Genomic DNA, 15,647 nt, shown 5'->3' on the forward strand with positions numbered 1-15,647 from the left:
GACAGTTTGTATTCTGTATTTTAGAAAATAGGTCCTTAGCTTCCCCCGCCCCCATTTAGAGTGATGAAGAGAAAGCGCACGCTATAAAGGGGGACAGGGAGAGGGGCTGGCCTCCTCTTGCCATGAGGTCAGACGCTGAGTTTTAGAGAAAAAGGCTGCTTAACTGCTGCTGCTTATCATGTAACCTCAAAAGGAAACTGATCATCTTTCTCATGCTCTCACGTACTTGGGTTATTATCGCTGATTACAGCTGGAAACAATTGATTTGCCTTTACGTATTTCTATGACTTGGCTCTTCAAACACAAAGGTATATTTTTATTATTTGATATTTGGTATGAAAAAGTATCTTAAATGCTACGCTTTTATTTTTCTTTTCCCATATTCAGATTCTTTCCTTTGAAATCACTCTCTGATATTTGGGCGATCATATTTGGTTTGGGGTAAAATATTGGGGGGCAGGTTTTTGAGGAAAGAAAATCAGGGATGTTTCTATACGTTTCGTAATGGCCAGGAATCACATCTGTTTGCCTTGAAAGCTCAGGAAGGACTAAGATGCTGGTGGAGGGGTGGATAGGATGCCTGATGGAAGTGTCATAAATCTGATGTAACAATTTATCTTTAGTCTGTGACGTTGAACCATGATATCCCAAGGCAGAAATCACCCAGGAGGTATGAGTGTGGATTTAGAAGTATATTTTCTCACTTAATGCCCTCATTAACTCTTATGTTAACCCTGTAAAATTAAAATATTACAAGACAATTTTGTGAATGAAGGAAACTCTGAAGTTTGATGACTTGGCTGGACCCCCAGACTTATAACAATCTGTATAAAGAATTTGAAGGAATTTTGTGTGAATGAAAACACATTTCTAGGTAGGGTGGATTAGAGATTCTCTCCATGGGGATTAATGCATTAATAAACTGACTATCGGGTAGGTGTGTCCCAAAGAGGATGACATTTATTATGTACATATTAAGCACTTGATAATAATATATATTCCCCTACTTTAAATCTGCCATTGAAAGAAATACATTATCTGGGCAGGTGAAATCTATTTTGCCTCTCTCACATAGTAGATTGTTTGGACAATAAAAGGACAGAAACATTTGCAAGGCTTATTCTCTACCCTCAATAATCTCTGATAGAGGAGTGGATCAAGCACACAGATCATCTAAATATGCAGATAACCCTGAATCTTTATTTGGCTTCAGGATACAGTGTATGATCCATCATCCCCTCTCCATTTTGCTTAGACACAGTTGGGCAGGGTCCAGGTGAAGCACCCTGGGACCACAGAAGAGTCAGTCTGGGGTGAGTAGCACAAGAAATCAGTGCACAGCACATATAATGTCAAATGTTTTGCAGCATCCTTTCCAGCATGGAAATGGTGACCGTGGTCAGAATAATTTAGTTGCTCCAATGCAGACTTTTCCTGACTGAGGGAATGGAGGCAAACCTTTCTCATACTTGGGACTGAAAGAAGTCCTGCTCTCAGAAAGCAAAAGAAACCCTCTCAGAAGTTAAAGAGCCATGGAGAACACTGCTGAGGGGGAAGATTTTCTATTGTTCTGAGACCCTCAATGAATTGTACCTGAGAAAACCATTTCCCTTTGGCTCATAGCTGACTGATGTGGTGGCCTCTTGATTTCTCCCCTGCAGGTTAACAGGAAGATCAGGAGGCTGAACGTTACCTTTTGGCTTTCTTGGCCTGATGCTGAACGCCTGAGGGTGAGAAAGGCGGATATTCCTAACCTAGTGGGGTGTAGATGTTACCTGGGCCTTGGCTGATGTCGTCAAAATGGGCAGTAGGATGTTTTCTAAAATTTATAAGATTCTTAGATCTCTTAAATCAATCATTTTTTTGAATTTGCCTCAAAGTTACTGTGAATTTTACTTATAGGGATTTTACTGTGATTTCTTGTGAACCAAGGTTTTTTGGTGGTTTAGAATGCTTTTAACACATTTGAATTTCCACTGTTTTCTATGAGAGAAGGACACATGCATGTGTCTAAGAGGGGAATTCAGCTCTCTGCTGACTAGCAGTTTCAGAGTTATGTAATCTTTAACAGGCTCAGAGAGCATCATGCCTCCTATGGTTTTGGTGAAGCCACTCATTAAAGCTAGCATATGTGGTTTCTTATTAAAGCACTTCCTGTTCCTTTCATTTGTGACTGTGAGGTAAAACACTTTCCTTCCAAATCTAGTCGATGAAAATACTGCTCCTTTGTGGGGAGTTAGCAATAGGGAATTAACATTTATTAAACATTTGTTTTGGAAGTTGACCAGCAAGATCTCATTTAGCCTTCGTAGTAGCATCTGAGGTAGACATAATTAGCTGTATTTTATAGGTGGGGAAATTGAGGGTCAGAGGGATTAAACCAATTGGTTCAAGATCCCCTAGGCAGTAAGTAGGAGAGCTTGGATTTGAATCTGACGGGGTTATCTCTATAGCTTGCACCCTTGCCACCAGGCCATTGGGATATTAGCAGAGTACAATGGGGAGAAGTCAACCTCTTTCCAGGGCTCTGATTTTCCCAGGGTCCCTCTCTTTCTCTAGCTCACACCTGGCTACCTACCCCCTACTTCCTGTTCAGATTTAACTGAGAAAGTTGCCGTTGATAACCACATAAGCCTTCATATTTTAAGAAGACCGTAAGAAAATCTTTTGTACCCCCGAGAGTAAAGCAATCTGGTAGAACTGATGAGATTGGTTGGGTTAGTGGATGAGTTGGATTGTGCCATTTTTGGGCACAACACTCAGATTACAGAGAAAAAGGAATCCTGTCCTTTGCTTACCTTGCCCCTCAAAGAACATTTCTGTGCTAAGCACCCAAGGCTTGGAAGAGTACTGCTAGTCACAGCTCTGGAGAAGGGATTCCCCCAGGGCCCACTGCCCTTGCTTCTGAAGGGGAGCTGTGGATGCCTAACAAACCCATCCAAACCCACCCTACCATCCCTGTTAATGTACAGTAAGTTAGTAACCACCTGAATTACCTTATTTCAGAGTAGCCCCCAGGATAGAAATTTGCCTGTTCTGTATCTGTTGATTTTCTAACAGTTTTGTATGATGATTTCCTAGTTTGCGTTTCCTATGGGCTCTATATAGGAAGAGTGGAGTAATTAATCTACTGGGTTAAAAAATGAAACACTCTGATGAATTAAGGAAGAATTTTGATAGACATCTTTTAAAGCAGTTTTTCTCAAACTTTAATATGCATAAGAATTATCTGGAGATCTTGTTGAACTACAGGTTCTGTGTCAGTAGGTCTAAGGCGGAGCTTATCATTCAGCATTTTTAACAAGTTCCCATGTGATAATAGGCTGGCCCAAGGTCCACACTTTGAGTAGCAAAATTATAAGTCTCCTTAAAGTCTATAGTTAGAAACTATGGAATGTTTCTTTAAAATTTATATATATCATTTTCACCACGTAGAAAAGTAAATTGTTAATGGTTATGTTAAACAGCAGTGGCAATGCCACATTTCTTTTTCTTTTTTTTAAATTTTATTTAAATCCAAGTTAGTTAACATACAGTGTTTTAATGGTTTCAGGGATAGAATTTAGTGATTCATCACTTATGTATAATACCCAGTGCTCATCCCAACAAGTGCCCTCCTTAATGCCCATCACCCATTTAGCCCATTCTGCCACCCAACAACCCTCTAGCAACCCTCAGTTTGTTCACTGTATTTAAGAGTCTCTTATGGTTTGCCTCCCTCTCTGTTTTTATCTTATTTTTCCTTCCATTCCCCTATGTTCATCTGTTGTGTTTCTTAAATTCCACATATGAGTGAAATCATGATATTTGCCTTTCTCTGTCTTATTTTGCTTAGCACAATACATTCTAGTTCCATCCATATTATTGCAAATGGCAAAATTTAAACTTTTTGATTGCCAAGCAATATTCCGTTGTGTATATATTACATCTTCTTTATCCATTCATTAGTCAATGGACATTTGGGCTCTTTCCATAATTTGGCTATTGTTGATAGTGCTGCTATAAACATTAGGGTGCAGGTGCCCCTTCAAATCAGTAATACTGCATTCTATACACGATACCAAATATCTGAATTAAACTTCTGTGAAATTTTGTTCATCACCTAAGTGTTTATACAATGGCAACTTCCAGATGTTTGAAGATACTAAAAATGATTTCCTCACTTTTTGTTCAGAAGTTTAGTAGTGTGCAGACACTTTTAATATTGCTGTAAGACTTTTGGACACATTTTAGCATTCGTTAGTATGTGTGAATCCCCAGTCCTGTGATTATGTCAGTCAAATTTGCTCTTTGTCATGGCACCCATTTTTTTGAGTGGCTAACACTGTAAATCATGCCTTCTCGAAGAGGGTGATACTGTCCCCAAGAGGGCAAAATTTATTCTTGGAGGAGGGAAATATCTTAGGTATTATAGTGGTTTGTGGCCTTCTAAAGGACCATAACAGTACATAAATAGTTATATAGTGTATCTGCAGTTCTAAACTTTCATCAGAGGACAGTTAGGGAAGAAATGTCTAAAAAGTCTCCTTAGGGGGTGTGATAATGAAAGCAAGGTTGTATACACATCTGTGAATGCTCTACATATACTTAGTCAAATGGAGTCAAAAAGATTTTTCTCTGACTTATTCTCTGTTTGTGTCTGGTTTTGTGTCTGCATCATTGCCATAGATTTTTAAAGTATCTACTTCCAGAAGAGGGGTAGTTTCTGATATTTCCCCCCCATATTTCTTTATTTCAGAAATATTTTCTTCTGTTATACCCTTAATGTTTAAAAATTTTTTTAAAAAAACATTTATTCATTTTTTGAGAGACAGAGAGAGACAGAGTATGAGCGGGGGAGGGGCACAGAGAGGGAGACACAGAATCTGAAGCAGGTTCCAGGCTCTAAGTTGTCAGCACAGAGCCTGATGCGGGGCTCAAAACCAACTGTGAGATCATGGCCTGAGCTGAAGTTGGCCACTTAACCAACTGAGCCACCCAGGCACCCCTATTCTTAAATGTTTTTAATATTTTAAGAAATTGTGATAAAATACATATGTCATAAAATTTGCCATCTTGGCTATTTTTAAGTGTATGGTGCAACGGCATTAAGTAATTCACACTGTTGTCTAACCATCACTATGATTCATCTTTAGAAAATTTTCATCTTCTTAGACTGAAAATCCGCATCCACTGAATAATAATTCCCATTCCCCCCATCCTCAGCTCTTGGCAACAACCATCATTATACTTTATGTCTCTATGAAGTGAAGTTGACAACTCTAAGTGCTTCATGTAGGTGGAATCATACAGTATTTGTCCTTTTGTGACTGGCTTATTTCATTTAGGATAATGTCTTCAAAGTTCATCCATGTAGTAGGATGTGTCAAAAATTCCTTCTTTAAACGACTGAATAATATTCCATTGTATGGATATACCCCATTTTGTTTATTCATTCATTCCTCAATGACCAGTTGACTTGCCTCTACCTTTTGGCTAAATAATGCTGCTATGAATGAAGGCTGTATGGGTGTACAAGAATCTGTTTGAGTTCCTGCTTTCAATTCTTTTGGGTAATACCTAGACGTGGAATTGCTAGATCATATGGTAATTCTATGTTTAATATTTTGAGGAACTGCTATAACATTTTCTATAGCACCAGGACAATTGCTTTTTAACTCATTTTGCGCAGTATTTGGCAGAGTGTAGTGAAAAAGTGTTTATATCGTGAATATATGAAAGAAAATGATATGAAGATCAGAGTAAATAATCTGCTGAATGATTCACCACCATGACTATTAAAAAAAATCAACCTCTCCTACACATTCACCCTATGTACTATAATGTAAACACTTATAAACAAATGCATGGCTGGGAATAACTCGTATGGGAATTGAGGTAATGTATTTAGATTCCATATGGGTCAGATCCTTTTGAAAATGTACATCCCTTGCCATGGATTCCCACATTTAAAAGAAACCTAGAGAAATAGTGGGATGTTAAAGGATCAGAGCTACAGTAGTGATCCACAGATGCAAATGAAGATTGACTGAACTGAGAACACCTTAAGTATGGGAATTGTGTGCCTTCAGATTTTCCTCCTCCTCTTCTTCTCCACTTTCCTCTCTCACCTTTGCAACATAAGCCCATGGACACTTTATGAGTTTTGGTTCAACACAAAATGAGAAAAAAAAACCCCAGAATAACCCAGAATGATTAAAAAAAGGTGAATTTTAAATTATTTTCTAATCTGTGAAATACTATTTTGAACACTGTAATAAGTTTCTATTTCATACCGTGGTCAAGAGTAAAGGAGATGGGTTTAATTAGGGAAGACAAGGTTTGGAGGAAATCAAAAATGATCACTGGGCAAGACTACTGAATTTACCCTTAGCATATTTTACTATCATGACAGATGAGCTGAAACTTTCTGAAGGTGGTAGACACTGATATATATCATGGACCTTCCCAGACCTCCTGCTCTGTGCTGAAGTTTCATATCTTTTAAACAGGCAATCAAAACAGTCTTGTTTATCTGTGGAATTGAATACCATCCAGCATTAAGATAAGAAAGGGACACAACACTAATGTCAAAATCTAGGGATGGTGCCAGACTCCAGCCAGCCAAAGTGTTTGTAGCAAACAGATGGGGAAATGTGTGGTGATAATAATGTTGAAGGACATCCTCTCTCCATCTCATACCTCAATTATGTTTGTGCATTATCCACATTTCATGGTGGTTCATTTGGGGAGACCTCTTTTAAAATGCAGATAGCCTTTGGGAAAGATTACTGTTTATGTCTTGGTGTGAATTAATTTTGAAATGCCTTCTTGAAGTTTTACTGGAAGGGAAGAGCATGGAGACTGCCCTGATTAGTCTGCAGACCTGTGATGAGATGCAGTGATAAGTGCAGCACAGGGAATGGAATGTGAAGGCTAAAATCAAAGTTGATGCCTCCCATACTCTTACCTGGCTTCCATGTTTCTGTTTATGGTACTACCACTCTATCAATCTTAAGGTGTTAGAGTTACTTCTGACTCTCTCCTATCATTGATGTTTCCATTCTGTTGCCAATTCTATAGATTTTATGTCTGAAATATTTCTCTAAACAATTCCTCACTTTCTATTCCCATAGGCACCCCCTTGTTTTTATCCTTTAGGACCTGTCACCTTGACTACTGCAGGGTGTCCATCCTGATCACCTTCATTCAGCTGCTGCTTTGTCTTTCCTAAAACATGGCTTTGGTCCTGATTTTCCCAGTTCAAAAATCCTGAATGGCTCCCCATGGCTTATCACATGAACTCTAATGTTTTCAGTGGCATCAAGATTCTGTAGTCAAGTCCAGAATTGATGCCATGATTCTCTTCCATAGTCTCTTCAAGTTTGGCTGGTGGTCCAAAGAGGCCAGGTGCTTAACAATCAAATGGACCTTTGAATAATGGATAATGATTATAATTGTCATCATTGAATATATATTGTGTGCCCGGAGTTGTCCTAGGCTTATCATGTACACTACCTCATTTAACCTACATACTGACTGAGTGCAGTTAATACTTCCATTTTATGGATCAGAAAACAGTCTTAGAGAAGTTAATCAAAGCTACATGATTGTTAAGTGGATGGAGCTGGGATTTGAACCCAGTTTGTTTGGCTTCAAAACTCTATCCTTTTAAGCAAGGGATGAAGAATATCAAGCAATATTTCTAGCTTAGATACAAGTTAGGGACAAGAATTAGTGTGCTGTTTTCCAAGATTACGCCTAAGGACTGCATCTTGAGTAGTAAATGGAAGAATGATGAGATAATTCTAGGGCTGCCATAGCACAATTCCACAAACACGTATAAACTGGGATATTACTATCTAAATCAGATTGCTAAAATCACACAAGATAATATACAAAGTATATGATACATCCTAGACATTTTAGTTCCTTTCTCATTCCCACAGTTATATTATGGTCATTGAGTAAATCTCTACCTATTTGTGTGTGTATGGTTGGGAGGACCAGGGTGGGGTAGATTACACATTGGACCAAAACCTGCCTAGTTATAACTTGTGTCTCCATAGCATTTTTCCCCAGAGCACTTTCACATTTGTGCAGACTTGTTAGAAAGGAGCCCTCTGTATTTAAAAAAAAAATCATAATTGTAGAATTTGTAAGTCAGGAAACTATTACTATAGTAAACAATTCCCAAAGTTGCACTAAATTGGCCATGAGGTTTAGTAAACAAGTTCTCTCGTTAACATCTTTTAATTTTTCTCTATTTCTAACAAGCATGCTCAAATTTCCTCTCAATTTCATTCTAGATTTCAGACTTGTCCTGTTACTCTGCAGAGTGTCCTCTTCCCATCAGCCTATATTTTCCTTTATGGTTTAAAAGTTCCATAATATTCTAGCAAATAGGGTCTGGGGGACAAAAAAAGCCAAACGACCCCCTCCCCCCACCTCCAATACACAATCCTTTAATAAAGAGTAGAGGAGTGATAGAAACCAATCATCTGTTAGTGTCATGTGTTCTGTTCACTTTAACTCTCAGAATGCCTGACCAGTGATTCTCAACCCTTACCCCCTTACCACCCAGCCCCCCCTTCCCCCCCCCCCCCCNCCCCCCCCCCTCCCCCCCCCCCCAGCACCTGGGAGGTATGGTACATTCCCACCAGGAAGGTGCTGTCTGGGATTGGGTAGCCCTGGAAAACACTTCCTTAGTGATTCTGATAGTCTTTAAGGAGGAATTCTCCATCTGTTGGAGAACTATTGCTTTAAATTACTTTACCCGTAATTTAGTGTCATTTGTACCACTCAGACTACCTGAAAAAGAGAGGCAAGGCTTAACAAACATCTTCACCTGTATGAAATACAAATGATTCAGATTTCTCTTTCATTGTGATTCCTTAGAAAAGAGAAGGAGGGTGGACTTGGTTTAAATGCCTTTACTACCTATAGCTGTATAGATTCCTATATCATGGTACCTGCGTGGGTGCCAACAGTCCATACAGACATATGTTTATCACTTTTCTTTATAATTTTCTCCAGTTCTGCTGGTTGTGGTGTTCCGTTAGCGCCCACATAGGTACAACGATGAAAGGATCTTTAAGTACAGATATAGTGAGTAAAAAGAAAAGAGACCTGGCAGCAACCAACGACACCACAAATAACCTGCTAAGAAAAAAAAAAAAAAAGTAAATGCAAACAGATTATCTGATAAGAGTAACCAGATTGTTCAAATGCCTGGATTTTTAAAGGAAGTGGCAGTTTCTCATAAATAAATACTGTTGCAGAGAGAGAAGGGATTAGGTGCTCTTAATTTGGGGAAAACACAAACAGAAGCAAAACTAAGTTTTTAGGTTGTATATTTCAAGATTCTCAAATATATGTGTCTGTATGTTCATTTATCCAAATGTATTTGTTAAAGAACAACATTTTATTTTTAGATAAAAAGGCAACATTTAGCAATGTATTATCAACTTAAATTCTATTGATCAGAAAAATTAACCTACTTATAGGCTAATTCAGTAAATATTTATTGAGCACCTAAAATGTTCTGGACCTTCTTCCAGGATACTGAATGAAAAGACAGTCTCTGCTCTCAGGGAGCTTATGTTCTCCTGGAAAAGACAGACAACAATCAAATAGCTAGCTATATAAATATAATGGCAGGTGGTAATAACTTGCTATGAGGACCAATAAAGCAAGGCAAAGGGAGAGAGCCAGGCGTGCTACTTTAGCTAGGGAGGTCCTGGAAAACTATCTTCCAAGCCAATATCACAGCAAAGCACTTTGAAAACCGAGTTTTTGTCTCCTATGTTTTTTGAACTCTGAGCAAGCTCCCCCACTCCTACAAATTCACCTCTGACCTGTATAAAGACTCCTGCTTCCTACCTCCAGCTTTGGCCTTTTCTCTGAGTTCGAATTCCATGTTGCCAAGTGTATAATCAACAGGTCTAAAACCAAGGTTGCCATGTTCGCCCTTTGCCCCTCTACCCCCACGAAATGATTATCTTCATTTTTCAGAAATTTCTAGAGAACTTAAAGGTTTGACTCTTTCAGCACCTTCATTCTACTGTAGAAAAATCCTAATAGTTTCTTGTCAAAAATTCTTCAATTCTTCCCATCTACCACCCCTCCCCTCGCCCCCCCCCCTTAATTCTCACTACCTATTAACTTCTCTTAATGCTCATTTAAGAGCAGCTGGAAGTTTGCTTAGGAAAGCCATGATACTTATGTTTTTCCCTGGTTGGCCACAAGTGGATACTATGGCCTCCCATATCATAACTGAAGTCTTACGCCTACTTTTCACAACCTCTAAAACCCAGTGACATCAAACCTGTTATGGACTGAATTGTGTCCCCACCCCCCACCCCCATTCCCATGTTGAAGTCCTAACCCCCAGTATCTCAGAATGTGACTGTATTTGGATACAGGGCTTTTAAAGGAGTAATTAAATTAAAATGAGGCCATCAGGTTGTGGCCTAACCCAATCTGACTGGTGTCTCTAGTGGAAGAGGAAGAGGTGCCAGCCATGGGTGTTCAGTCCAGAAAACGCCATACATGGATCTGGTGAAAAAGGCTTCAGGAAAACCAACCCTGCTGGCACTTTCATCTTAGACATCCAGCTTCTGGACTGTGAGAAAATAAATCTTTATTGTTTAAGCCACCCAGTCAGTAAACTGAGGCTCAGAGATTAAGGGGCAAGGCCACACAGCCGGAGAGTGCTAGAGCTGAATCTGCAGGTTTCACAGCCATGACACTGTGGGGTCTGTAAGCACTGCTGCTTAAAGCAGGAGTTGGCAAACTTGCTCTAATGCACCCAATGTTTTAACTTTTGGGGACTAAGAGACAAGGTGGAGGATATTATACAGGCACTTATATAACCATTTAAAATTTAACTATTTGGAAGCACCTGGGTGACTCTGTTGGTTAACTGTCCAACCCTTGATTTCAGTTCAGGTCATGATCTCACAATTTGCGGGATCAAGCCCTATGTCAGGCTCTGCGCTCACAGCGTGGAACCTGCTTGGAGCTCTCTCTCTCTCTTTCTTTGACTCTCTCCTGTTCATGCATGGGTGCTCTGTCTCTCAAAAATAAATAAAACTTGGGGCGCCTGGGTGGCTCAGTCGGTTGGGCATCCAACTTCAGCTCAGGTCATGATCTCACGGTTCGTGGGTTCAAGCCCCATATCAGGCTCTGTGCTGACAGCTAGCTCAGAGCCTGCAGCCTGTTTCGGATTCTGTGTCTCCCTCTCTCTCTGACCCTCCCCTGCTCATGCTGTCTCTCTCTCTCTCTCTCAGAAATAAATAAAACATTAAAAATTTTTGAAAAAATAAATAAAACTTAAAAATTCCCCAGATATTTAAAATTTTTAAAGTTCATTTATTTTTGAGAAAGACAGAGCATGAGCAGGGGAGGATCCGAGAGAGAGGCAGACACAGTTTGAAGCAGGCTTTAGGCTCTGAGCTGTCAGCGCAGAGCCTGATGAAAGGCTCAAACTCACGAACCAGGAGATCATGACCTGAGCCGAAGTGGGACACTTAACTGACTGAGCCACCCAGGTGCCCCATGAAAGCAGATATTTAAAACAAAAATCTAGACTGTCATAAGCATGCCATACCTATGACCAAATCTAAGAATTCGTCTACCCTATTTAGGGAGCCATTGAAGAATCCCTAAATAGGATCTTTACAATCAAGTTCAATCTCTTAGAATGGCAAGTATCCAAGCCCTACCTTCCTCATAAGCCTATTTTCCTCATTTGCCACAGTAATACCAAACTGAATAATTTCTCACAGCTCTGACACTTCACTTCTCTGCTCCCCTTCCTCACCTGGCTAATTCATGCTCATCTTCCCCAATTTTCAGATTAATATCTACCATCCCTGGAGCCTTCCCTGACCTTGCTCTTTCCCACCCTCACTCTCACCCACAGTCTGGCTTAAGAGCCCCTTTTCTGTGTTTCCATGCAGACTTCCATCAGGGTTTCCATAAATTATCCGTTTATGAGTCTATCTCCCCTACATAAGCTCCCAGGACATGTATCCCTTGTAATACCAACAACCTATTACTTAATAAATATTTAATTGAATGGTGCATTTTTAAATAGTTACATTTTATTTATTTATTTGTTTGTTTATTTATTTAATTTTGAGAGAGAGAGAGAGAGCAAGTAAGCACATGGGTGGGGGAGAGAGGCAAAGGGAGAGAGAGAATCTTAAACAGGCTCCTTGACATCACAGGCTTTCTCTGTTCATTAAAAAAAAAAAAATCTGACAAATATCCAAGTCAGAATAACCACAATTTATCAGTCAAGTAAAATTGGTGTCCCGTGAAAAATAGTGACTAGCTGAACTCACAAACTGGAATCGAATGGACCAAGTGCTTTTCTGGACAATCATTATAATATTAGAACTATGCATATTTCAAGGGTCAGTATTTAATAAAATTATTAATTCTTGCTGTTTCATGTAGGATTTTCTTAAGTGATTTTTTTTAAAAAAAATCTGTGAGTGGATGGTGGTGATGAATACAATGACCACTATTTCACTTTGTTGCCACTGCCTTGTAAGGCACCAGCAGTTTACCCATGATTGCTCTTGTACCATTAGTGCAAATGTCAGTACAATTGTTCCAGGATAAATGATGTGATTCAAAAAGATTATTGTACACTTTGCACCTCTTATGCTTATTTTCAAGCATTCCTATAAAAGATCTTTGGTGATTAGCCAGTGGTAATACCTGATGAATACAACCAAAATAGCAAGTCCAGACAGTCCATAAATCTATCCATTTCTAAGGCAAAAATCCAGTATTGCAGGAGAGATCACCTTTCATGTTTGCAGTTCAATCTTAATTTGATGAGTTGCTGTATCACTGGAAAGGGAAGGGCCATGATTTCTTTTGCTGTTTTTTCATTGAGAAGGCATTTAGCAAAATAAATTCTCCTGGGCTTTATTAATCTCTCACCTATGATGTTCACTTCTTCAGCCAAGGCAGTATAATAATTTATGCCTAAGATACTTCACTGACTTTTTCATCTCCAGTTTGAAAAGTTGCACCAAATGATTTTTGGCATTTGACGAGTTCATTATATCTACATTAAAAAATTGAATACCTTTTTAAAACCTTTGAATGATTGACCTCAGTATGGTGTTACAGCTTACCAGGCACCATAATACTATTCAGAAATATTCTATGGCATAAGATACAATAAGCTGAATAGTTAACATTAAATAAAGCCAAGGGAAATGTAGCCATCATCATATTTTTATTTCTTTTAATCATTTAAGAAAATGTTATATTATTTATTTTTGAGAGAGAGGTAGACACAGAATTTGTAGCAGGCTCCAGGCTCTGTGGTGTCAGCACAGATCCCAACATGGGGCTCGAACTCATGAACTGTGAGATCATGACCTGAGCCAAAGTTGGACACTTAATTGACTGAGCCACTCCGGTGCCCCCATATTTTTATTTCTTATTTATAATTTCCTCTAGTTGTTTTAGAGATTTCTCTTTCTATGAGTCAGGGGTCTCGCTGTCATTTTCATCTTTTTTTTTTGTACCTTCAGATGTTAAACAGAGTATCTGAACCTTGAAGAAATGTGTCTTGTAATCTCCCTTTTATTTTATTTTTTCATTTATTATTTATTTATTAAACATTTTTTTAATGTTTATTTTGAGAGAGAAAGAGCAGGGGAGTGGCAGAGAGAGAGTGGGAGATCAGGGTCTAGAGTCAGATAAGGGTTTTAATCTCTTCCCCAATGATGAGCAGTGTGACCTTGGGCAGATTCTCAAGGCTTCATTTTTTGAATATAGTTTCTGTGGTCTGGAATCTGGGAGTGCCTTTGGGGGAGTTCTAGCTTAAGGCTGCCCCTAAGACTATAGTCAAGATGTTGGTCAGCGCAGTCACCTGAAGGCCTGATATGATGTTGGAGGCTCTCTCATATAGCTGGCTAGTTGGTGCTGGCTGTTGGCCTTAACGGACTTTTCCAGAGAGTCCTCCTAACATGGTAGCTCTCTCTCAGAGAGTTAATGTTCTATCATATTTGGTTAGAACAATGGTAGTGTCATATCATTCAACCTAATAGACCAAATTGAATTTATATTTCAACATGTAAATAAAGCAAAGTATATTAAAAAAATTTTTTTTTGTAGTGATAGTAACAAACTGCCATTCTTGACTGTGTGTGGGCTTCTGGGCATTGGAGCTTGTGGTCTTCTCAGACAGTATGCTCACTTTGACATTTTATAGAAAACTTTGAATGTTTATTCAGAAATATTAGTCTTTCACTGATCATATTTATTTATGAGTTCTCCAGAGGCTATGCTTTTGAACTTGGATTTTTATATACCAAGTGAAACCAGAAATAATTTTAGGGGAGAATTAATTTTGTAAAAAAAATTGTGCATGAATTTGAATGGACATTTAAGGCCTTTATTATACATAAAATATGTTAGTGGGGTGAAAAAATATCCCATAGATTTTATTGAGGAAGCCCAACATCTCATTTGGAGCATCCTTTAAGTGATTTTGGTTTCTGAAGGACTGCAATTACTGGAGTCTTTTATTCCCTGCAGATACAAAGGAATTGTTTCCTTTTTTATTTTTATTTTTTTAAACATTACCAAAACCAAAGACTGGGAGAAGGAAAGGCAGCAAGTTTTGGGGACAATACAACACTTGTGAGAAACAAGTAAATGTTTACTTTGCAACTGCCACCAGGGTCTTCTAACACCTATTAATACCGAGTAACAATTCAAGCTCATTGTATCCCTCTCATGCTCCTTCCCTCCTGGAACCTCTAACATTTTGCTTCTCCTGATTTGCTTGTGATCTGAAGCTGGCATCCCTGTTCACCTGGTCATACTGTCCCAAACCGCTTCCTGACTGGGGACCCCTTCATTGCTGCCCACATCCAGCCCATCCAGACCTGTGGATTCTGTCTTAGCAATGCTGCCCAGCCCTTTCTTTCCATTTACTTTCCTCTTCCTCATTGCCTCTGCACCAGGGTCAGCTCACTTCTCTCCTGGATTATGGCAGTAGGGCCCAAGGGCCTCAGTCTTCCACATCTAGGCTGCTTATAGGTTAATTTTGCCTGCCCCAGATTCTTTCATGTAGCTGTGTTAAAGACCCAGTGTCTCCGACAGCCAAAGGCACCAAGTAACCTGACACATTTGTGTTATCACCTTTGCTTTGACTACCATAGAAACGAACTGTAAGTTTTTTATGACTCTTCCTAAAATTTTTTTTGTTGCTCATGCTGTTCCATTTTCCTGTAAATCCTTTTGGTTAAATCCCACCTATGCTTTAGGGCCTGCCTCCTTTGCAAAGATTTTCCTCCTGGAGGATTTTTTCCTCCACCACGTTTTGTCTTTTTAGGCCACTCATTGAACTTTGTATCCTTCATGATGTTTAATCATAATCGGTTTCGTTTAATATAGCATGTGTGTGCCTACCTTATCATTTCTACAAGATTATAGTGTACGTGAAAGAAGGGACATAATTATTCTTTTTTTCTCCTGCAAACTGCTAGCCATGGTTTCAGCAAGATTTAGAACTTCAATAAAAAAATTGTGTAAATCCATTAATATATATATATATGAATACAGACATATACATGTACATACATTCATCATTTTGCTACGATGGCCTTGCCTTTTTTTTTTTTTTATAA

Source organism: Hyaena hyaena, unplaced genomic scaffold (genome assembly GCF_003009895.1).
Source record: "Hyaena hyaena isolate Hyena2069 unplaced genomic scaffold, ASM300989v1 scaffold_1095, whole genome shotgun sequence".
Classification (NCBI taxonomy): domain Eukaryota; kingdom Metazoa; phylum Chordata; class Mammalia; order Carnivora; family Hyaenidae; genus Hyaena; species Hyaena hyaena.